The following is a 22204-nucleotide window of genomic DNA, read 5'->3' on the forward strand; positions in this document are numbered from 1 at the left end:
TTTTGTTTTGTTTTGTTTTGTTTTGTTTTGTTTTTTGTTTGCAAGCTGTGTGATCCAGGAGTGTCATCTCCTTTTGTAATAAAAAAACAAACAAACAAAAAATCTCCTTAGGGATGTTTCCAATATTATCCAGTGATTTCAAAGTGATTAGTAGATATCCACATCATTTGGCTTATTAATAATGACATCTTAGAGTATTTCTGCTAGAATACGTCTCTTCAGTTCCAAAGAATTCTAAGTATATTATCTTCTTAATTTGAATTTTCCGGTCTCTGTCATATACAGTTCCAAAATTACTTCCAATTGCTTGACTTCAGAAGAAAATTTAAAAAAAATCAGGGGAATGTCATGCACAGTTTACTGCTTTGTTTTGTCTTTACATTCATTTTTTTCCACACATCTGTGTTTTTTCCCAAGGTGTCCAGAGCCAGCTGGATACACACTTGTTCAAATATATTCATCATTCTGTAAGTATTAACAATCATCAAGGTCCCAAGACATAGCAGTGTTTCTTCTGTATTGGCTAACAGTTAAAAATTGCAGGGATGCAGACTGTAAAGAATGAGACACAAGGATAAAATTTACAAAACTATTCTCATTTGAGTCCAGATTTAAAAATTTTAGAGGGTACCAATAAAGTGCACATCACTGGAAGAGAAACAGTGTGCAATCAACCAAATGCATATATATTTACCCCGTGCCTAAATCCAAAACACATTATTGTACACCAGTGACATCCTCAGTAAGTCCCCAAAGCCCAAAGTAACTGTGCACTTGAGTAGAAAGCCAGTCCTTTGTGGAGTGGAATGTTTACATCACCTGCCATTATGACACTGATTAGTAGGTCCCAATCAGGAGGATCCATACAGAGACAATGAAAAGGTGTAGACTATTCCAAGTATGTTCCTGCCCTGAATCACCGTATCTAGAGGAAAGAAAGGGAGAAACAAAGTTAGGTGCCTAAAATCAGGCTGTGTAGATTCCTCATAGCAATCAAAAGGAACTTAGCCTGAATATGCAAACATAGTGAAATATTCCAATTTAAGAAAAATTAGATTGGATGAAACTAAAAAACAGTCTAGAATAATTTTATGATTTATATGTGCCTCTGCTCTTGAAGTTGGCCGCTATACCCAAATTCTGGGGGGGAACATAGCAACAAACCTTCTAGCCCTGATTCTGTAGTCCCTGCATTTTCTGTAAATTTTGCCTTAAAAATTAAAATGACAGGTGAAAATGCAAAATATGGAAAATGGCAGAAGAGGGTTAATTGGCTAAAGAAGAATAGAATTTGTAATAACTGTTCCTTAAAGCTCCCCTGTCTCTCCGGTCTCCTTAATGAAATAAATGTATTTTCACAGAAGTGTAATAGCACAAAATGTAGAAATTAAAATATCATCTAAAGCCTTAAATGTCTTATTCACAAGGAGACTTCTAGTGAGAAAAAAATCTCTGGAATATAGGAGGGTAAGCAGGAAGAGTCAATAGGGTTTACAAATCCCTGGTGCATGGGATGATTCAGCATGGGTAATTAGTAAAATCTCTACCCCATTAAATGAAAAACTTCAATGTGTAGTCTTTTATGGTGGTTGATGAAGGAATAATAATCCTATCAGACACAGGTTTTCATTGTAGTCTGTATTTTTTCTCATAGGCTCAAGCACTGCTGTTCTTTTAACTATAGATAAATGTTTTAAGGGTTTTCCTAGCTGCTGTTATGGGTTGCATAGCAAGTCAAATTATCTCTTAAAAACACACAAATGTTCTCAGTCAGGGAGATATATAGGTCAATCCTAGGCACATCTACAGGCTGAGTGGAGAAGTGATTGAGACCAGCCCTGTGGAGAACTTGGGGATGATGGCTGTTGAAGAGTTCCACCCCACTCCAACTCTATGAGCTGGCAGTGTGCACTCACAGCCCAGAGAACCTGATCTGCACCCAAAGCAATGTGGCCAACAGGTCAAAGGAGGTGATTCTCCTCCTCTACTCTGCTCTGATGAGATCACACTTGGAGTTTCGCATCTAGCTATGGTACCCCCAAGGTAGGAAGGACATGGGAGTGTTGGAGCAAGTCCAGAGGAGGGCCATGAAGATTCTAAGGGGCACCTCCTCTACAAAGACAGGCTGAGCATGTTGAGGCTGTTCAGCCTGTAGAAGAGAGGATACATGGTGACCTCAAAGCACTTTCTGGTATCTGGAGGCGGCCAACTGGGAAGTCAGAGAGGGACTCTTTATCAGGAACTGTAGTCATAGGAGAGGGAGTAATGGAAACAAGCTGAAAGTGGGGAAATTCAGGTTAGTTATTGTCGTGGGCTTTCCCCGACATTCAGGTGGTTTTAGAGTCTTTTTTGCCCTCTGCAAAGCTCTGTGCCAACCGGAAGAAAGAGACGGAGTCTTCAGGTTCTGAATTTTCAAGGTTGCATGCTTCGTTTATTGTTCTTATCTTACAATTTTCTCAGTGCCCCACGAAAGATGTTTGCAGCTGCTCAGGCTCCGACTCTGACTCCCGACTCCTCCCGAACTGGGCTGTCGTTATCTTTTATACTAATTGCTACGTATTCTTTATGCATCATTACTTGCCAATGTCTATCACTTATACTAAACAGGTCATCCCTACTCTGACCCTATCTCTTTGAACTACTTTGTGCCACTGTCACAGCTGAAATGGAGTGAGGGAAGAAGAAAGAAGAAGCAGGAGACAACGCCTCAAATCCTCCATCTTGCCCCCATTCACTTCAATGCTAGAAACCCAAATTTAATGGGTTTTCACCCTGTGATAAGCTAAACTACTATTTTTCACACTCCTGTGGCCTGTAATTCATCTCTCAGTGTTGGAAGCCTCTCCCATGGACTGAAATCAAAGCCAGTGTCTCTCTGAGCTCTGGGCCGGGGTCCCAGACCCCCCCTGTCCAGGTCTCTGACCCTCCAGGGCAGCCAAAGGAATGCCCTGGACTCCAACAAGATATTAGAAAGAATTTTTTTTTTACTGTGAGAGTGGTGAGGCACTGGAACAGGCTGCCCAGGGAGGCTGTGTGTGTCCCAGCCCTGGCAGTGTTCAAGATCAGGTTGGATAAGGCTTTGAGCTACCTGATCTAGTGGGAATTGTCCCTGTCCTTGGCAGGGAGGGTTGGGACCAGATAATCTATAAGATGCCTTCAAACCTGTAACATTCTATGATTCTATGATTAGGCACCATTATCCAGGTACAGACTTAGCAGAAAGAGACCTTCTGGATGGATACCTGTTGGATGAAGTAATTCCAAAATTATATCTTAACTTGCTTTAGAGGTTACTGAGCAAGTTCTTTCATAGGGATACAGGAAAGAAAGATAATTCACTGCTTGGACTGAGAGCTGGGTTGATTTAAGGAGTTCCAAATCTGTGGATTGTGGAGAATATCTTTTGTAGATGGGATAAGAAATATCTGATGTGCCTGTTAACACATATATAGAGATTAGGGAGGGAGTTGAAAAGTAATGTAACATCCTATTTATAATTCCCAGCACTGAGTATGACTGATTTTAGGTGCTGTATATCTGGGGATTAGAAAGATGTTGCTGGTGCCAGTCAAAATACTGCCAGGATGACCATCATTATCTCTACACATTCCCATTTCTGCCCTGTATGAAATCTAAATTTTCATTATTTTACCCCTCATGCGTATCACATTTAATGCATGCTTATGACATAGGATTCCCATATTCCTTTTACAAACATTTTTAATTTTCTTAGCTTATTAAAAAGAAAAAAAAAATAAAAATAAAGAAAAGGAAAAGGAAAAGGAAAAAGAAAAAGAAAAAAAAGAAAAAGAAAAAAAAAGAAAAAAGGAAAAGAGAAACAGAAAGAAAAAGAAAAAGAAAAAGAAAAAGAAAAAGAAAAAGAAAAAGAAAAAGAAAAAGAAAAAGAAAAAGAAAAAGAAAAAAGAAAAAAAAAAAAAGAAAAAGAGAAAAAGAAAAAAGGCTTGGTAGATCTTAGTCCCTCCCCAGAATTTCTGTGGACCCTCTTTATTCTGCTAGCATCAGGCAGATCCCAGTGACCTGTGTTGTACAGCGGGTCCTCCCATCTCTCCTCCCTCTCCATTTTTCCAGAGGCATTTATAGATATTAAGACCAAACAATACCAACTCCTAGCTTTCGGAAGTCACAGTGTCCCAGATTTTCATGTGGCTGAGAATTCTATAGATTTCCAATGCCTTCTTTACCTCTTTCCAAGCCAAACCCAAGCTATTTTTTTTCTTTGCACTTCACCTTTTAAACTTCTGTTTGCAGAGGGAAAGATACCAGAATTTAAACTGTCTTTATGCCTTCATTCTCTGTCAGCTGCCAGTGGTTTTAGAGCAGTTTTGGAAACATTGCTGTCATTATTTGGGATGCTTTACCAACATAATGCATGGAGACAGCCAAAGCTCTTGACATCATGGGTAGTAGAATGAAATTAAGAAGGGAAGTGATTAATTATCATTTGTCAAAATAAAATAAAAAATAATTTTCCAAATGAAATGACAGGTTTAAAATGGAACATAACTCAGTTGCTGAATTCAGTGTCACAAGATACCATGTGGCCGACACAGTGAATAGTTTCAAAGAGTAAAATCCAAAGATAAGCTTCATCAGTGGCATCCAAATAGAGTAAGCAGAATGTCACCTTCACTTCAGAAGTTTTTAATCTTGTAATAACCAGAAGTTAAATTATATGATTTGTTGAACAGAGTCAGCAATTCAGGATACTGACCTAATGGAGCTTCAGCCTGAACCAGGTAGACTGGATTAATCGTCTTACTTTTCATGCTGTAACGTAAGCAAGCAGTGTATTCTTCTTCTAATAGAGTCACTGTGATGGGCACTGATCTTTAGCTAAACAAGTCTGCTTTTACCCTGGAAAAGGCTTAATGCCTATAACAAATCAAGAATGTGCTGTGCAGAAGTACAGTTTGTAGCTGGCACTGAATACCCCTGTCTGTGTGGTACTATCAGCAGCCAACTCACATTTTTGGACTGCCTTCAGAGTCTTCTCTTTGCAAGCTGTGAACACTTTGCACTTTGCATGGCCATCAGAAGACAATTCTGTAGGCTTCTACATTTATTTAGAGCAACAATTTAGGTTTACTAATTTTTTTAAGTACCCTCACCCTATTTCCATATTTATTGCAAAACATCTCCTCTGCACCTGATTTAAGATTCTGAATCCTCTTCTTTATCTGCCTGTTATATCTTCAGTAATCTCTTGTAAGGTTTTTTTGCTCTTACTCTCTCACACATTTTTAAGTAAGCATATGTTGCTCTGAGTAGGACATAAAATGTTTCTGCACTATGACCTCTGCTGTCAATCCACAGCTATGGTAAGAGCAATCTCTTATTTTTTAATCTAAAAATCAAGGGTCCCTTTCTTTGTTCACAGTATACCAAGAAAAAAAAAATGGAATAAATTTCAAGTGTTTCACTGAACAAGCCATTACCTTGAATAAGGCTTTTGTAATGCCAATGCACTCTGACTCATGTAATTCAGATGTGAAGCTAATATGCTGTTTGAAAATGTACCCGCTGTTGAGATGATTCCTAAACAGGCAGGCAGAGAAGTGATTATTAGATAGGACAAGACATGAGCTGAATTACTGAAATGTGCAATAAAGAAATCTAAGCCTCTACAATTTGCCTGTCAAAAATGAAGCTTTTAATCAATTTAATCAGTGTAACAATATATTAGCTCAGCAGCCTGCCATCTCAGCATGTAATTTTAACTATAAAGAACATTCTACAAACACTATAAAGCTCCAAAGAGCTCTTTAAAAAGTCTCTAAAACATAAACAAGGTTTTTAATAGCCTATGTCAGCAGGACTAGAACAAATCACAGGAATGTAATGAAAAAGATTTTTCTATTTCCCTTAAAAAAAGGATTCTACAGCCCTTGTTAGATAATTTGACTACACCCTCATTCTTCTATGGAGGCAAAATTTAACCTTGATTTGTCATCTTCTCTCCAAAATCTCACTATTTCATGCCTCATGGAACTACTTATACTAATCTTCATTAGTTTATTCAGGGTACTGAAATCATCCATTCTTAATTCCAACAGTATCCCGGCATACACACTAAAACACAAAGGAATGTTAGAAAACAGTATTAAGGGCATTAAAAAATTTCACCTTCAAACTGCACTGAAGTGCAGAATAAATTTTCATAGGAAATTATTACTGTGTATAATCAGTAAGCTGAAAGAACATGAAATCATCATTTATATTATTTTGTTGTTTTAAAACATTTCAGTGAAAGAATTACTGTAATTAACTTTCCCTCATGTTTTCGGTTTGCCAGTGTCTCACAGGGAAAAATGCCTCCCCAAGCCTCCCACATGCACTAGTCACCATGTATTTGAAAGTGAAGAAAGCTAAAGAATCAGACACATATACAAGATGGCTCGAGACAATAAATGGCATATAGAAACACATTTTTTGTGTCACAGATGAAAGCTTGCAGAAGTATTTTAATGCACTATTGTCTGCAAAATGAACTTTGGGTTCATTTGTGTATCATAAATATACAGTTTTCTGTGTCCAGGAGAGTGTGCAAACTATTTTCTGTTCCTCCACCTTCCAATACGATTTGCTTACCCACAAATATGGGAAAGGAAATCTCTGGCTTTAAACTTATGTGGTGCCTTCTCTCTTTTGGAAGTTAAACAAGAGAGCAGTGACAGAACCTTCCACTTTCCAGGAATGGAAAAGTGTTCTGAGAATTGCCCTTATATCAAGCTGAGTGTAAGAAGAGCCTGATGAAAACTATCCCCCAAAGAAAAGTATTTGTATCTTTGTTCTGTAAAAGGAGAAAATTGATTCTCAGTTCCCAAAGAAGGATACAGCATGTGCAAAAGGGCAGCAGCTGCACCATCACATTTAAACCTTGGAGGTTCACCCAACTGGAGAAACAGATGTGAATTTGGAGTAAATGTAAGGACACTTCCTCCTTAGTGCACTAGTAATAGGGACAAAAGGAAGAAATAGATTAAATCCCAGGACTGCCATTTATGCCTAGGCAGAACATATACATGAACTACCACATTAAATAAGAAGCACTGTACAGCTCTGTGAATCAGTCTAATCAGCAACAGATTTCCTCCCAAATTCGTAGTTTTCAAGTTTAATATAAATGTTCCCAAAATAAAAGTAAGTTCATGCAGATAAAGCACACAGGACCATATATCATAGTCAGTGCACAGGTTACTTTGATAAAGTACTCTGCTATCAAGATGTAGCAACTGCGCTACCTGTAAAGTGCAGTGGGATCCTGGCATGTTTTACTGCTTCATATTTATTGTGCAAGTCAGTAAGTTGCTTTGAGAAACCTCTGATCTTGTCATCAATTTTATAAAATGGGTTTTTCTGGGGTTCCATGAGTCCCTGAAGTTTGCTGCTCACTTGCAAGCAGCTACTAAGAAGTGTGGGTTTTATTTTGTTCATTCTTTCGTATGTAGGTCTTATCATATGAGTACATATAAGAACGTCTGTCAAAATCAGTGAAAACAGCCAGAGTGCATTTACTTTGATTATATATATAACCCTTTTAGAGCAACTCACATGTGGATATTTCATAAATTTTAACAAGGTTGTTTAACCTTGAGCATAATTCACTTCAAGGAGTTTGCATGATCTACTCTTGTTTCAGAGCTTTGCATTGTAAAGCAATGAACACGTGAGTAAAGTTCTGATAATAGCCCTTTTTATACAAATGGGTAATGAAACCCAACAAAATATTTCCTATTTACACATTGTATTAATTTGATTGACCATAAACAATGTGTTAGTCCTGTCAAAATAGATCCCATAGCATCAAAACCCACATCTGGTGGGAAATTCTAACATTCTAGGCACTATATCTCTTGTAAATTAATCCTTCTATATATCTATCAGCAGCTGATGATTTTAGAGAGTTAATCAATTCAGTTATTAGCCAAATATTTCAAATCCTTGGCTTACTAAATCTTCATTTTCCCTAACAAGGGGTGAAGTTACATAATGTGTTCTCTCTGGTAGCTGAGTTAGCTAAAGAAGCCCACTTCCCTTTGCCTATTTTAGTATTCATTTTCACATTAATGCTATATTCATCATCCTTAATACAATTGCTTATGAGGCCACAATATAAACCAGGTCACAGATTATTTTAAGTTCTAAAAGAAACATCGAAAATCGTTACTGAATTTCTGCTTATACTGCAAAGCGTGTGAGAGTACAAAAGATTTTGGTGGAGGGCAGGAAAGCATTCAAAAAAAAAAAAAGCACTTCTGGATCCTGGACTGCAAAGAGCCTAAGGATTTTGAAATATATGTGGCTCATTTCCCAGGAGAATATTTTTATTACCTGCATACAAAATATCTGGAAGGAGCTAGAAGTCAATCTGGTAAACCATTAGACAGGAGCACAGTGCCAACATGATTGGCCGTGGCCAATTGGTTACTTCTCTTGTAGGAACTCTCTGTCCTAAACTGACACAGATTTTTCCACTTTTTCATTCCAGTCACAAAATATGAACAAAGCCAAACTTGGCAACACAGAACTAAAAACACAAATATTCTTGTTTAACTCAATGTCTACCCATGAAAGAGTGGAGTTGCATTTATTTTGTCCTTTAGAGATCTTTTCTTTCTTCTGGTGCCTCATGGATGGCCAGAACAACAAACACACGTTTAGGTTTAATGTTCCCTACCAATAGTAATGGCTCCATACTCGTGATCTAACTTTTTAGAAACTGCATAGCTGAGGAAAAATTCTCTCTTCATCTGTGGTGATAAGGCCTTAGACTACTAAATTTCCATTGGACACTTTGCTAGGGCCAGGTGAGTAACTTTTAGATATTTTCTGTTCAAGGATCTGAGTTGCTTCCCTGGATCTTGCTCAAATCTTGTGATCTTTGAACAGCTCAAGTGGAATGAGTTCTAAAAAGAAAGATTTGAGAGACCTGTTGTGCCCTGAATCCTCCTTCTGGCCATTCTTGTAGGTGGGCATCACATTTACTAACCTCCAGTCAACTCGAACCTTACCAGTTTGCCAGGGTTGATGGTAAAGGATGGAAAGCAGCCCTGTGAGAACTTTCACCAGCTCCCTCAGTATACTTGGGTTAATCAAATCTGGCCTCATAGACTTGTGTGCATCTAGACATATTATTTGTTCCTTTTTTTACTGACTGTGGAGACATTCTAGAAAATAAGCTCAAATATGAGGTAAACTACACTTTTACCTGGTCAAATGAAACCTATCATCATGATATAGCTTCGATGCCATGTACATTATTTTTTTTCCTTAGTTGTGCCTTCTATTTTAAAGCAACTATTGAGCAGCTACTTGACAATTAACCTTGTAAAATTTGTTTGACAGGAACAAACAAAAGAAAACCAATCTATTTTTGACTTTATACTTGACTGGATTCTTCATTCTGAATGCATAAAGAGTTCAACATTCTAGACCAATTGTTTGATTGTTATCATATGGGTTTGAAGAACTATATGCCTTTGATTAGACAGATTAGATATGTATTTATATTACATGCCCTTTAAATACTATGTCTTTAAATGCACAAAATCCTATGTATAAGCAATTGAGGTCTGTAAGACTTTTCAAATTACACTACACTGTAGCAAAAAATAAACCTATATTAGGCTGATTTGTTTGCTTGCTTTTTTAAAGAAGGGCCTAAATTCTAATAGATTGCAGGAAAGATTGTCAGTCAATGTTTTTTAGCCATTTAGCATTTTGACATTTACATATTCTAAACACTTCTATAGCTTTTTTCCTGCTGGTATTAAAGGGAATAATAATACAAAAGATACTATAAGCTAAATAGGAGCCTCATAATTATTGTGCAAATGCTAGAATCACTGGACTTTAATTCTCTAGAAATTACAGCTACAGACAAATATGATGTGACTTAAATGTCGGGGGCATCATGATATAACCAAAGACATCTTCAAATTAAGAATCAGAACAGCGTTATTCTAAAAGCTAGTAGTTTTTCTTTGGTTCTTATTAATCCCTTTAAAACATACCTAGTGGCTTTGGTTTCAATCACATGCACAGCAGTCAGATTCTTAGTTTGATGCACGAAAAAGCAAAAGTAAGAGAAAAAATATTACTTTGTCTTAAAACCTGCTATTTGTCACAGTTTCTGTAGCCCTGCCATTTAATGCTGTTCCTACAACTTCTGACCATTTTATGATGTGATCCATTTATTCTATCCTCCATTCTAATGAGTCATTTGAACAGAGATCCCTCCTCCTCACTGGAACATAGAGACATCTGTTTTCTAGGGTCCTGCAAAACATTACACAGAGCTCTCCATGGATCTCTGACTGTCAAAGTGGCCTGACATTCACTCTCTGACCACGAGTCTTCAGGTCATTTAATTTATAGCTGTTCTTTCAGTTCAGGTCTTCCTTCTCATGTCAAATCTTTCCTTAGTACAATCTGTCAAAGATGATTCTTGGTTAACAGTTTTGATAAATGTACCTACTATGTATATTTTAATGTAGTAACAAAAATTGAAGGTTTTCTGTTATGGGGTAAGAAAAACCTAAAAACACAAAAAACACCATGTCTAGACATTCCTGTATATTTTTCTTGCAGAAACTGCAAATAATGATGGCTGAACAGCATGTCAGTTAAGGTCCTGTGTCAGAATCAGCAATGCACAGAAAATGCCATTCTTATTTAACAACAGATACATTAAATTTACCTTAATGTTCATTCATACAGTAACAGATCCAAAGCATGTTCAAATATACTCTTATTAATGCAGTCCTATTTCTGCTGATATGCCACTGATTTTTTCATTCACTGATTTAGAAGAAAGGGAAGGAAAGTGTGGCGGTGCAAGAATTGTTTTATCAAGTTCTTCAGTAATTTTGTAAGTTTTATAAGAAGTTTTATGTTATGGTTCATTCCACTGTGCCCACATTTTCTGTAACGGTTCCTCCCCTTTGAGTTTGCTGTATAGCAAGTTGCTTTATGTCAATCATCCCACCCCCCCACCTGTCCTTGTCAATCCCCTCTCCCCCCAGCTCTGGGGCATCCTGTCTGTCACTTCGGGACCCCTCCCCAGGCTTGGGAAATTCCCAGGAGAGGCATCGAGTGATAGGCTGGTGCCTGGGAAATCCCCTTTTCCCCCCTTGTGAGTGGTCTGATGTTTACAAGTGGACACCCCCTGTTATCCCCGCAAATTCCCTGATTTGCTGACATGTTGTTGCCACCCCTGAATCCTCCCCCGTTTATAAGTTCGGGGAGGGAAATTCAAAGGGGCTCTCTCTGGGCAGTTTGAAGAGTGGTGGAGCTCCCGCCGCTCGGATTGTAATAAACCATCATTAAACCTGCCTAGTAGAGAGTCACCTTTTGTCCGCCGCCGCAGTCACAACGCAATCAAGGCCAGCCGCCGGTGGGAGCCGAGACCCACAGGAAGAGGTTGCCTGCTTGCAACCCCGACCAGAACGCTTTGGCCACTGTTCAGATCTGAGCCGGCCAGGGGCCAGCGCCTGCCAGGCGTGGAAGGACACAATCACAGGAAAGCTTCAGAAAAAAGAATCAAGATGATGCAACATGTGGAACATTCCAGCCCCTGGCTGCCCTGCTCCTGGCTGGACTGGCAAGAGTCCTGGCTGACAGGCCCTGCCCTGATACACTCCATGGAGGGGCCCATCAGCCCTGAGGTGTTCTGGCAAATTAAATTAATGTGCAAGGAATTCTATCTTACTTCTTTGATTTAAAGTTTTCTGGTAAATCTTGATAATATAAGTGGTTAAATCTCAATATATTTCTTCTTGGGTTTGGGGGGGTTTATTGGTTTTTGTTGTTGTTGTTGTTTGTTTCTCTTTTTTGTCATTTGTTTTTTGGCTTTTTTGTTGTTGCTATTGTTTTTGTTTGGATTTTTGTTGTTTCTTTTTTGTTGTTGTTGTTTGTTTTGTTTTCTTGTTTTTCATTTTTGTTTTATATAGTAATAATGCAGAAGTGATTGTATTGAGGGTTGGCTTTTTTCCCAGTCTGGAAATATCTGAGTCTTTTCCTAACAAAATACTTTTACATTTTGCTTTATATACTCATGGACATAATGGACTAAGTAATGCATCCATAAATTGAAAAGGATGCATTTAAAAAAATTCAAGTAATGTTTGTTACAAATTTACATTAAACTGTAAAGTGCATTGAAAATAATGGTTTAAGGATTTCAACTAGAATGAAACTATGAAAACTGCAGAATGAATAAAGTGTTCTTTCCAGAATAATCATCAACAAAAGTAAAAGAGCGAGTTTACCATCACATATAAATTCAGCTAAAGATAATGAAAAAGCCTGTGACAGAACTATAATGAAAGCACCCAAAATGATAAATAAAATTATGCTAATATGAATTTTCAATAGACTAATCAAAAGACAAAGAAGATATACAATCCAATCTGCAACTTAGTGTTTTGGTAGAGAGAAAAATATCCTCTTCAAGGAGGTGGCCATGTGGTGATTCCCACAACATTATTAAAATGCAGTTAGTTAAATATGGATATAAATATATTTAAAGATGAGTATGATGCACTATGATAGATTTTGTCTTAATGTTTGTTAAATGGAATATCACATTATATCTGAGAAAGGATAAACTCATTCAAAAAACCATAAGCTCATTCAAAATCCACAGTTTGCTTTCTCTTCTGGGTTTCCCTTCTAACAGGACTGGGACCTAACCACACCATGTAAAGTAGAAGCATATACACATCAAACTTATCTTTAATTAATATCAAAAATTATTCCCAAACCACAATTCATCACTATCATAAACCACAGACATACATTCTCATCTTAGTTATACATGTGGTCCAAATGGTTTGAGAGAACTCAGAACAGGGACTCCTGTGGCTCTAGGAGAAACTGGCATGACTGTTCAGAACTGAGCCTCTTCTAAAACAACAATGGGCACAGGTATTACCCAGGACACCCTTGCAAAGCAGAAACAGCTCTAAACACGTTAGACACAGAGACAAAATGTAAATAATTGTCCTTTCTTTTTGGCCCCAGCATATCAATTTATACAATAAAAAAGCAATAAACCATGGAAATCTTCCACACCCTCTGCCCTTTCTGACTTCTTTTGACCAGACAGACCCATCTCTTCCATGAAGATGTCCACACAGTTCTAGTGCAAAGCCTAGGGTGGTAGGCGTATTCAACCCAGTTTACAAAACTTACATGCTAGGCAAAAAATAGCCATTTGCTTACTTGTTTTGTTATGACATATACAAATTTACTTTCCACATTGGATTATCCAAATCTGTATGAGAAAGCAATTCATATTGTTCATAATATGCTAACAGGAGTCTAGTCAACACATCATGCAATAACAGAGGCATTTACTTTCCTCAAGTATCAGTTATTGTAAACTGACACTGCTGGCAAAATAATAGATTTTAGACAATTTTGTTATGTTTGTTTCAGAATAAATCAAAAGAAACCTGATGGAATTAAATTAGTTTTGCTGATGTGAGATGGGTATGAATGGACACACAGAAATGGAAACCAAATATCTACCTTAAGTAACAAAAGCCCTTCTTTGGTGGACATATATATGTCTCCAAACATGTATGTATATTATTTGGAGATAAACTAAGTTAGTTAGATGGATAGACAGACAGACAAATAGATAGAAATATATACGTATTTATGAGATTTTTTACATATACATGTATATGTGTATGTGTGTGTGTGTGTGTGTATATATATATATATATATATACACACACACACATGTACTGATAGATTAAATTTTTGGTCCAGATTTCTCTCTGGCCAACTGCTTCAGATTCCATTTGAGGAAGCTGAACAGCTGAGGATCAAAGGTGCTTTTAAGAAAATAAAACCTCCAGGTCAAATGGGCACACTTGGGGTAGAAAGAATGTTAACAAAAAGAGCACATATGAAAAGAAAAACTGCTTGTTTTCAGTCTAATGTGTAATGAACCCAGAAGCTCACCAAGTGATCTAAATAGTGGTTATTGGGAACAATATTTATATATATATTTATTGTTTTATCTTCCCCTATATAGAGAGAGCATGTAAAGACAAAGTACATTATGGGTTAAAATTACTACCCACTAGCACATTAAATTATATTTGCCAGACTGCAAAAAAGTGAGAATACTCTAGAAGTATAACTATCATTTTAAGCATACTTACTGTACATATTGCAGCAATTATTATTAATGCACCAATACAATATTAAAATGCATTCCATCAGGCTGGAATAAAGAAATCCCATTGTAACAAAATGGCCATTAAGTTTCACGGCTTTACACACACTCCAAGTGTACAGCCCTCAGACCTGAGGCCAATCATTGAGCAGAAAGGCAACAGAGAGTCTCTGCAAAAGATAGATCTGGAAAAGTTTGATACATGTTCAAATGATACAGACTTTTCCTTGGAGAGATGCATGGATAACATGTGGAACAATGTAATAAAAGATTAAAACTTAAGTGCCATGGATAACGAAGTATAACGTGGTCTGAACGATTCAGATATATGTACACTATAGGCTGTTGGAATCATCTACTAATGGGGCCTAAAGGGAAAATTATTGAGAGAGGCAACCTGAAAATCTATCTTTCAGGTAGACAGAATTGAGATGAGTTCTATTTTGAGATAGGAGCTCTGCTTCCAGTATGTGTCCCATAAAACTGCTAATGAAAGCACTAGCCACTATTTTTCTCATTAACACGAACTTAATAGGAAACAGAGAGTTTCTGTTAGTTGATTCCAGTAAGTCATTGAAAAGCTACAGAGTTTAAAGACTTCAAACAATCTATTCATTCATTCATTCTATTCATTTAGTTGAGGCCTGAACAACTAACTAGACTTCTAAGATCTCTAAGATTTTAAAATTGCAATGTACATCTAAGTCACTCATTTTTTTGTGGTGACTCCTCTGTCTTTAGAACTCACTGAGAGAAAATATGTTACATCATTTAGGCTGGTTTCTGAAAAAGAATAATTCATATCTGCTTGATTGGCCCACTCTTAGGTACTAATGCTTGGCAATACTCAAAGAGTTACATTAAAATAAACATTTTGATAGCTGCTAAGAGGCAGTCATGAAATCGCTTCCAAACTCCTTATCTGGTGCACACATCTGGTCATGAAAAGAGCATTATGCAGGGATAGTTTTGTAAACATTTTACATCTACATGTAACAGTGTCTGACAGATGATATAGGTAAAGCTGTGCAAACACTTTAAACATAGCCCAGCTGCAGCAACCGTCTCTGTCAAACCTGAAAAAGACCTGATCAAAATACAGGAGCAAGCCAGCAACAGCTGAGAAAGAGCTTAAAAGACAGCAGAGATGAACTTGCAGCCCAAAAAGCCAATCATGTCTCAGGCTGCATCAAAAGGAATATAGAAAGCAGGTTGAGGGAGGTGATGTTCCCCCTTGATACACTCCCATGAGACGTCACCTGGAGTCCTGCATGCAGCTCAGGAGCTCCCAACACAAGGAAATCATGGACCTGGTGGAATGAGTTCAGAGGAGGAACACAAAAATTATCAAAGGACTGGAGCCCCCCTCCTACGAGGAAAGGCTGAACTTGGGTTGTTCAGACTGGAGAAGAGAAGGCTCTGGGGAAACCTTATTACAGGTTTTCAGTACTTAAACAGGGTTTATGGGAAAGATGGGGACAAAATTTCAGCAAGGTCTATTGCAATAAGACAAGGGGTAATGGATTTAAACCAAAGAGTTGATTTAGACAAGAAATATGTAATATTTTTTTTTTTTTACAATGAGGGAACTAGAGAAGGTTGTCCAGGGAGGTGGGAGATACCTCATCTCTGGAAACAGTCAGGGTCAAGTTGGATGAGGCTTTGTGATCTAGGGGAAAATGTCCACACTAATTGCAGAGTGATTCAACTAGATGACCTTTAAAGGTTTCTCCCAGCTAAAATTACTCCATGATTGTATGATGAAAATGGATTAGTTTACCCCACCAATTGAGAGCTTCTTCAGGGTAAAGCTGGTCTCCAAGCCTTAAAAATTCTAGTATGTTCCACCAAGAGGTACTGATGATGACACAGAAAATGAAGAGTGTATCAAGGGAAAAGGTATTTCATTTCAGCAGTTTCAGGCTCTGGAACTTGATCTGTACTGTTAAACAAGCAGAATCTCTGGTATGTCCTGTGTATATTTTTGGCCTTCACATTTTACTCCCAAACCATTCCAAGGACTAGACAAGAGTTGACATGGGCTAGGAGCCATCAACAACGAAGTTTGGGCACAACCTCCTACTTTTGCAGGACATTGTTGAATGTAACAAAGTTGGTCTATTCCACATCAGCTGTACACATCTGTCCTTGTGTCTGGTTCCGTCCCGCACCGGGCAGGAGATGACCTCTGGCTAGCTCGAGTCAACCCAGGCACAGAAGATCCCAGTTCGTTTCGGCTTCTTGGCTTAGCAGCTGAACCCCAAAAGTGTTGTGACAGCAACAGCAGCAGAAGAGAGAAGGCTGGCTCTCAGCTTTGCAGGTTAAAAGATGTTTATTAGCTCAAGAGCTGAGGAGCAGAGAGGCTCAGAGCTCCGAGCTGAGAGCTCCGAGGCTGAGACGCCGAGAGAGAGACTTTGGATCCCCCTCCTACCCCTTATAAGCAGGGGAGGGGTTCCAGGGGGGTACCACAAGACAACAAATCAGGGAATTCAGGGGGTAACAAGGTGTGCCCACCCCCAAGCCTTGGACCACTAAAATCCAAAGCTAAAGGAATTCCCCCCAGGGGGCCTATCACCTGAAGCCCTCTCCCTGAGATTTCGCAACCTGGGAGGGTTCCTCAAAGTGATAGACAAGCTGCCCCAGAGAGGGGGGTGGGAGGACTGACACAAAACACCTTGTTATACAGACAACACAAAAAGGGTTACATCATTGGGGATACAGTGAAATGAACCATAACATAAACTTCTTATAAAAACCTAATAAAACAGTTCTGCACCACCACATGTCCTCAGCACTTAAGTACTGCCCCCAACACATTTAGTGCTCAAGAGAAACAGACACATCTTGCTGCAGGGAGACTCTGATTAGATAAAGGGAAATTTTTTTATGGTGACAATGGTCAAATGCTAGCCCAGGTTGCTTAGAGAAGCTATGGGATCTACCTCCTTAGGGGTCTTCAAGATTTGAAAAAGCCCTCACCAATGTGATCTGCTTCAAGTGGGGAGTAGAATTAAATGATGTCAAGAGGTCTCTTACAACATAAATTATTCTGTGATTTTGTGATTCATGCTCTGTTTCAAAATCCACATTAATCTGTGCACACAGGTAAGGATAATTTCATCCAAAAAACCCATGATTTCTCAAACTGGCATTATACATTCATCAGATGGATGAATTTTAAGTTCTTTTTTTGAGAGTACTTTGAGTCCCAAACCATACCATTATTGAAATATGAAATGACCGTTATTATGTTACATAAGATAAACAATAAAAGTTTGTGTTTTAACTTTACAGATAGATCCAATCAGCACAGGAATTGCATCTGGCAAACGCATGTGAAAAAGTATGAAAAAACTTCAAGTTCAAAATGCAGCTGAAAGGGATCTGAACAGCCCTCCATAATGGCCAATTCACAACATCTCTAACACTAGGAAAGAGACCTGCACAGACAGGATCTTGGTCATGCATGAAATTTTATAAGTAAACTTTTATTCTTTTAAAATTGTGATTTCAATTAGATTGGTATTTTAGAGTCCTTGCTTTACTGAGCAGAGTCCAAAAGTCCTGAAATATCTCGCAAAATATGACTCATTTTCAAATGTAACAAACTTCCTAATATTTCCCACTTGTGGTGTGGGATTTGTTTTGTTTTTATTGTATGTGCTGTTAATTTATGGTTTGTTCTATGTACCCTGGTTTATTCCCCCCAATGGTCTTACTCTAGTTTTCTCCCCTCCAACCATTATGTCAATCCCCCACTCCCCGCTCCTCTGGGGTCTGCCTGTCATCTCAGGGCCTTTCCCTGGAGCTAGAAAGTTCTTCCAAGGGCATCGAGTGATAGGTCAGATCCAGAGGGGGTCCCTCCCCATCATTTATATTTGGTTTATGAAAATACCATTCATCCGTGTGACCCCCTCCCTGGTGATCCCTGATTTGCTCACCCCCTGACTCTTCCCCTTGTTCCACCCCGAAATAAAAGCTGCTGGCAAGCAGCCTGGGGGCTCTGCCTGGGCAGTTACCTGGAGGTCAGGAGGTCCCGCGCTGGGGCTCCAATAAACTCTTGTGACCCGCTCAGCAGAGTCCGCCTTTCTATCTCCTTTCGTCATTGCCCTGCACCACCTGTGCCTGCTGCCGAGGTCATGTGGGAGCCAAGGCCCCACAGGATGGGATTAGCTGGCACGGTCAGCTGTCCGTACCTTTACACGCCGCGGTGCCTGAGCTAGCCAGAGTGAGCGTGGAGACCACGCAGAAGGCACTGCAACACCCACCAGAGATCAAAATGGCCATTAATTTATACATTTTATGTAACACAGTTATATGTATGTGTCTGTGTATTTTCCTACTATCAGATTCTTCATCATGAAGTTGTACAAAAAGATTATGTATGTACTACCTTTGATGGTAAAAATATTGATTTAGATTGTAAAGATATAAAACCAGTCATTGCCAAATTCCTTCAAGACTTAAACAAATATAATGAAAAAGACAGATAATGTCATGCAATTGTCTCTTGAAATAAACATTCTTTCATGCAGATTTAATTGCTATTTTTCCATGACATGATTAAAAAACACAGAAACATTTAAGTGAAATTTGTATTTCTTATACATATTAAATGTATTGCCATCACTTTCTAGACTCTGACCAAATCAAAATACAAGATAAATTGTCCTTATCCATGAATCATTTACAAAGATTACAAAAGTTATTAATGATTGTATCACTTCATGCTTACAAAGACCTTACTTGCATGGATCACTGGGAAAATAAACTACAACAGGAATTGTGTCAATGCATATACGACATCCTTAATCTGCACCTCTGCAAATGAACCAAGTCCACACACTGGTTACAGGCATGTTTTTCACCACTGGCATGGTGATGATTTTAAAAAAAAAAAAAAAAGGTAATTAACATTAAGGAGTATTAACCTCTATGATTTCTCTTCTAATATAAAGACCATGGTAAACAAGATTTCACACAGAGGAGATGCTAAAGCTGAATAGTTAAAGAAGATTTTCTTTCCTGCATTGATCTAGAAGGAGCATACAATCAGCTAAAACAAACCGAAAGGCTGGGCTCTGTTAGGAACCACTTCACTGTCTCCTGAAGCATTTCAGTCCAGTTCTCCCTGATCTCTCTTCTCAAGAGTACCTTTGGTTTGAATTCACTCCAGCAGTCCCTTTCTGACCTACTTTACCTCTGCAATTTCTTCATTAATTTGTATACCCCTTTTCTCCTTTTTATTTATCCAAGCACTTAGACAATCAGATCTGATAGTTTCCCTTCCGGAAATTATACCTCTAGACCGGTGTTGTCTGCCTTAAAACTAACCTTTCAGGGTGTTCTGCTCCTGGATTTTTGATCTTTCTTTCAGTATTTTTTGGACTGCAATAAGGTAATGAGTGGCATTATATGCATTAATGCAATGTGTCCCAATTCCTGAGAGTTTACAAGTCACCAGAGTTAAGAATAAAAACAGTGACCATTAATAAAAAATGTATCAAATGCATTATTTTGAAGACTAGGAAATAAAATCCTGCGTTTGAAAAGGCTTTTTTTGCAATACATACCTACAGTCAGCTTGATGCTGTTAGTCCTATAAAGCACAGCTTTTCAGGGGAAACATTGGAAAGGTTGTTTCACCAGAAGAAAAACACTGGTAAGAAAAATTCTTCGGGGAGAAATAATAAAAAATATATATATAGAAGAAGAAAGAAAAATTACTGAATCACTAAAGACTTCAAGAAACAGTGTCTTTTTTAATTTATAAGGAGATGTATAACAAAAATGCATCTGCTAAATTATGCATGAAACACATAGGTTTCATACAGAGGTCCAAATTCTAGTCTGCCTGTTAAAACTGATCATTTTCTCCTACACTCTTTTATTATGTGGCTTTAGAAATGTATTATGCTGCCAAAGAGGATTAAACTGGATTTGAGATCCACGATGGTCCTATTATTTCAAACATTTAGAAACAGCCTTTTGTTTTCATTCAGCTTTAAGCAAACTGACAACCTTCAACTAACCTTTCCTGCTGTGGTACCCTGTGTAATGTCTGTAGTCTACTTAACTGGGACTGATTTTCATTTTCAACATTACAGAGAAAGACTGTGAACATTCAGTTAAAGCTTATGTAAAATATAGCTTAGTCTATCTAGAAATGTTAATCTTGGCCCCAATCCATCAAAGCTCTTAATATTTCTTAATATTCTCATTACATTCAGTAGAAGAATTCAAAATCAAATCTATAACTAAGCATGGAGCCAGTTCAAGATTTTCAATATAATCTTTGTTATAACATTGCAAACAGTAAAAACAAAATAAAACAAATCATTGTAAATCAGGAAGGACATAAAGAATATTTCTGATAATAGGCTAAAAAAAGGAATACATTAGTTTAGTTTTTATTCTAATTTATATGAGTTGGATATGGACTCATAAACTAGGACTAGTTATGATACTGATCTCTGTTTGAAATGTCCTCCTCTCATCTTGAGAATCAGATGGCTTCCAGTGGATAATGCCAGGCTAAAGTTCCCTCTGGATACCTCTGTACAGTATTAAAAAAAGGGCCAAAGACTGAGGTCAGCACTGGACCATATGACCCTTAATGCCTAATTGTTAACAGCACTTCCTGGCTCCTTTTATTTTTGGAGTACTCCAGCTTGCTCTCTCCAAGACAAATTTCTTGCGGGGTGGCTAGCCCTAAGCACAGTGGACCACAGCCAGCTGGCAGCAGTCAGCCTTTCAGCAAAAGATCAGTCCCTGGACTTTTATTTAGCAATATAGATGGAACTTCAGCTCCCATGGTTAGGAAGTAACTCAGTAAATTAAGCTCCCTTTGCAAGGTGCCTTGCTAAAGATCATTCCTTCCCGTACTTTTTGTTTTCATGATCTTCCTTATATTGTAAATGTTATGAAATCTTTCTAGCTCTATACAGGGATTTCTCAGTCTCTCTGTATTTCTACAGCTAAAATAGGCTATCATTCCTCTGCCTCAGGTTTGATAGAACTCCTGAAATCCTTGAAGCAAAAAATACTTTGAAAAGGATCAGTTTAGGTTTTAAGTAGCCCTTTCTCTAATTTAAAGGGACAGATAACCAAAACCTAAAATTAGAATCTTTATCGTATCATGTCGGGGGCTCCTTTTTAGGAGCTTAAATTCCCCGGCATTCAGGTGGTCTTAGAGTTCTGGCCCTCTGCAAAGCTCTGTGCCAAACGCAGGAAAAGACGGAGTCTTCAAGGTTACATGCTTCGTTTATTAGTTCTTATCTTACAATTTTCTCAGTGTCCGAAAGATGTTTGCCGCGGCTCGGACATCTGGTGACTCCTCCTGTCTCTGGGCTGTCCTTATCTTTTATACTAATTGCTACGTATTCTTTATTTACTATTTCTTACCAATGTCTATCACTATTACTAAAAAGGTCATCTTTACTCTGACCCAATCCTCACTAACTACTTTGTGCCAACGTCACTGCAGAAATGGAGTGAGGGAACAAGAAGGAAGAAGAAAGGGACAACGCCCTAAATTCTCCATCTTGCCCCATTCACTTCAATGCCAAGAATCCCAAACTCACTGATTTTTCACCCTGTGATATACTAAACTACTATTTTTACACTCTTGTGGCCTGCAATGCTTCCTGCAGTGCAAGAAGCCTCTCCCATGGACTAAAATCAAATCCAGTGTCTCTCTGAGCTCTGGGCTCTGGGCTGGGGTCCCAGACCCCCCTGCCCAGGTCCCTCACCCTCCAGGGCAACCAAAGGAATGCCCTGGACTCCAACAGTATCACTGAGTTCAGAAGTTGTTTTCATGCTTCCTGTCTTTTCCTTGACTGACTCCCAAAAGCAGAAATCAGATCATGAAACCAGACAAATATTTCAGTCTGTTGAATATTTTGTTGCATTCTATAGTCCCAGTTAAGTCTTATTAAATGGTTAACGACTAACAAAATTAAAGTAAATTTTCACATTCTTGATTTGAAACGC

This window comes from Hirundo rustica, chromosome 2 (assembly GCF_015227805.2).
Source record: "Hirundo rustica isolate bHirRus1 chromosome 2, bHirRus1.pri.v3, whole genome shotgun sequence".
Lineage (NCBI taxonomy): Eukaryota > Metazoa > Chordata > Aves > Passeriformes > Hirundinidae > Hirundo > Hirundo rustica.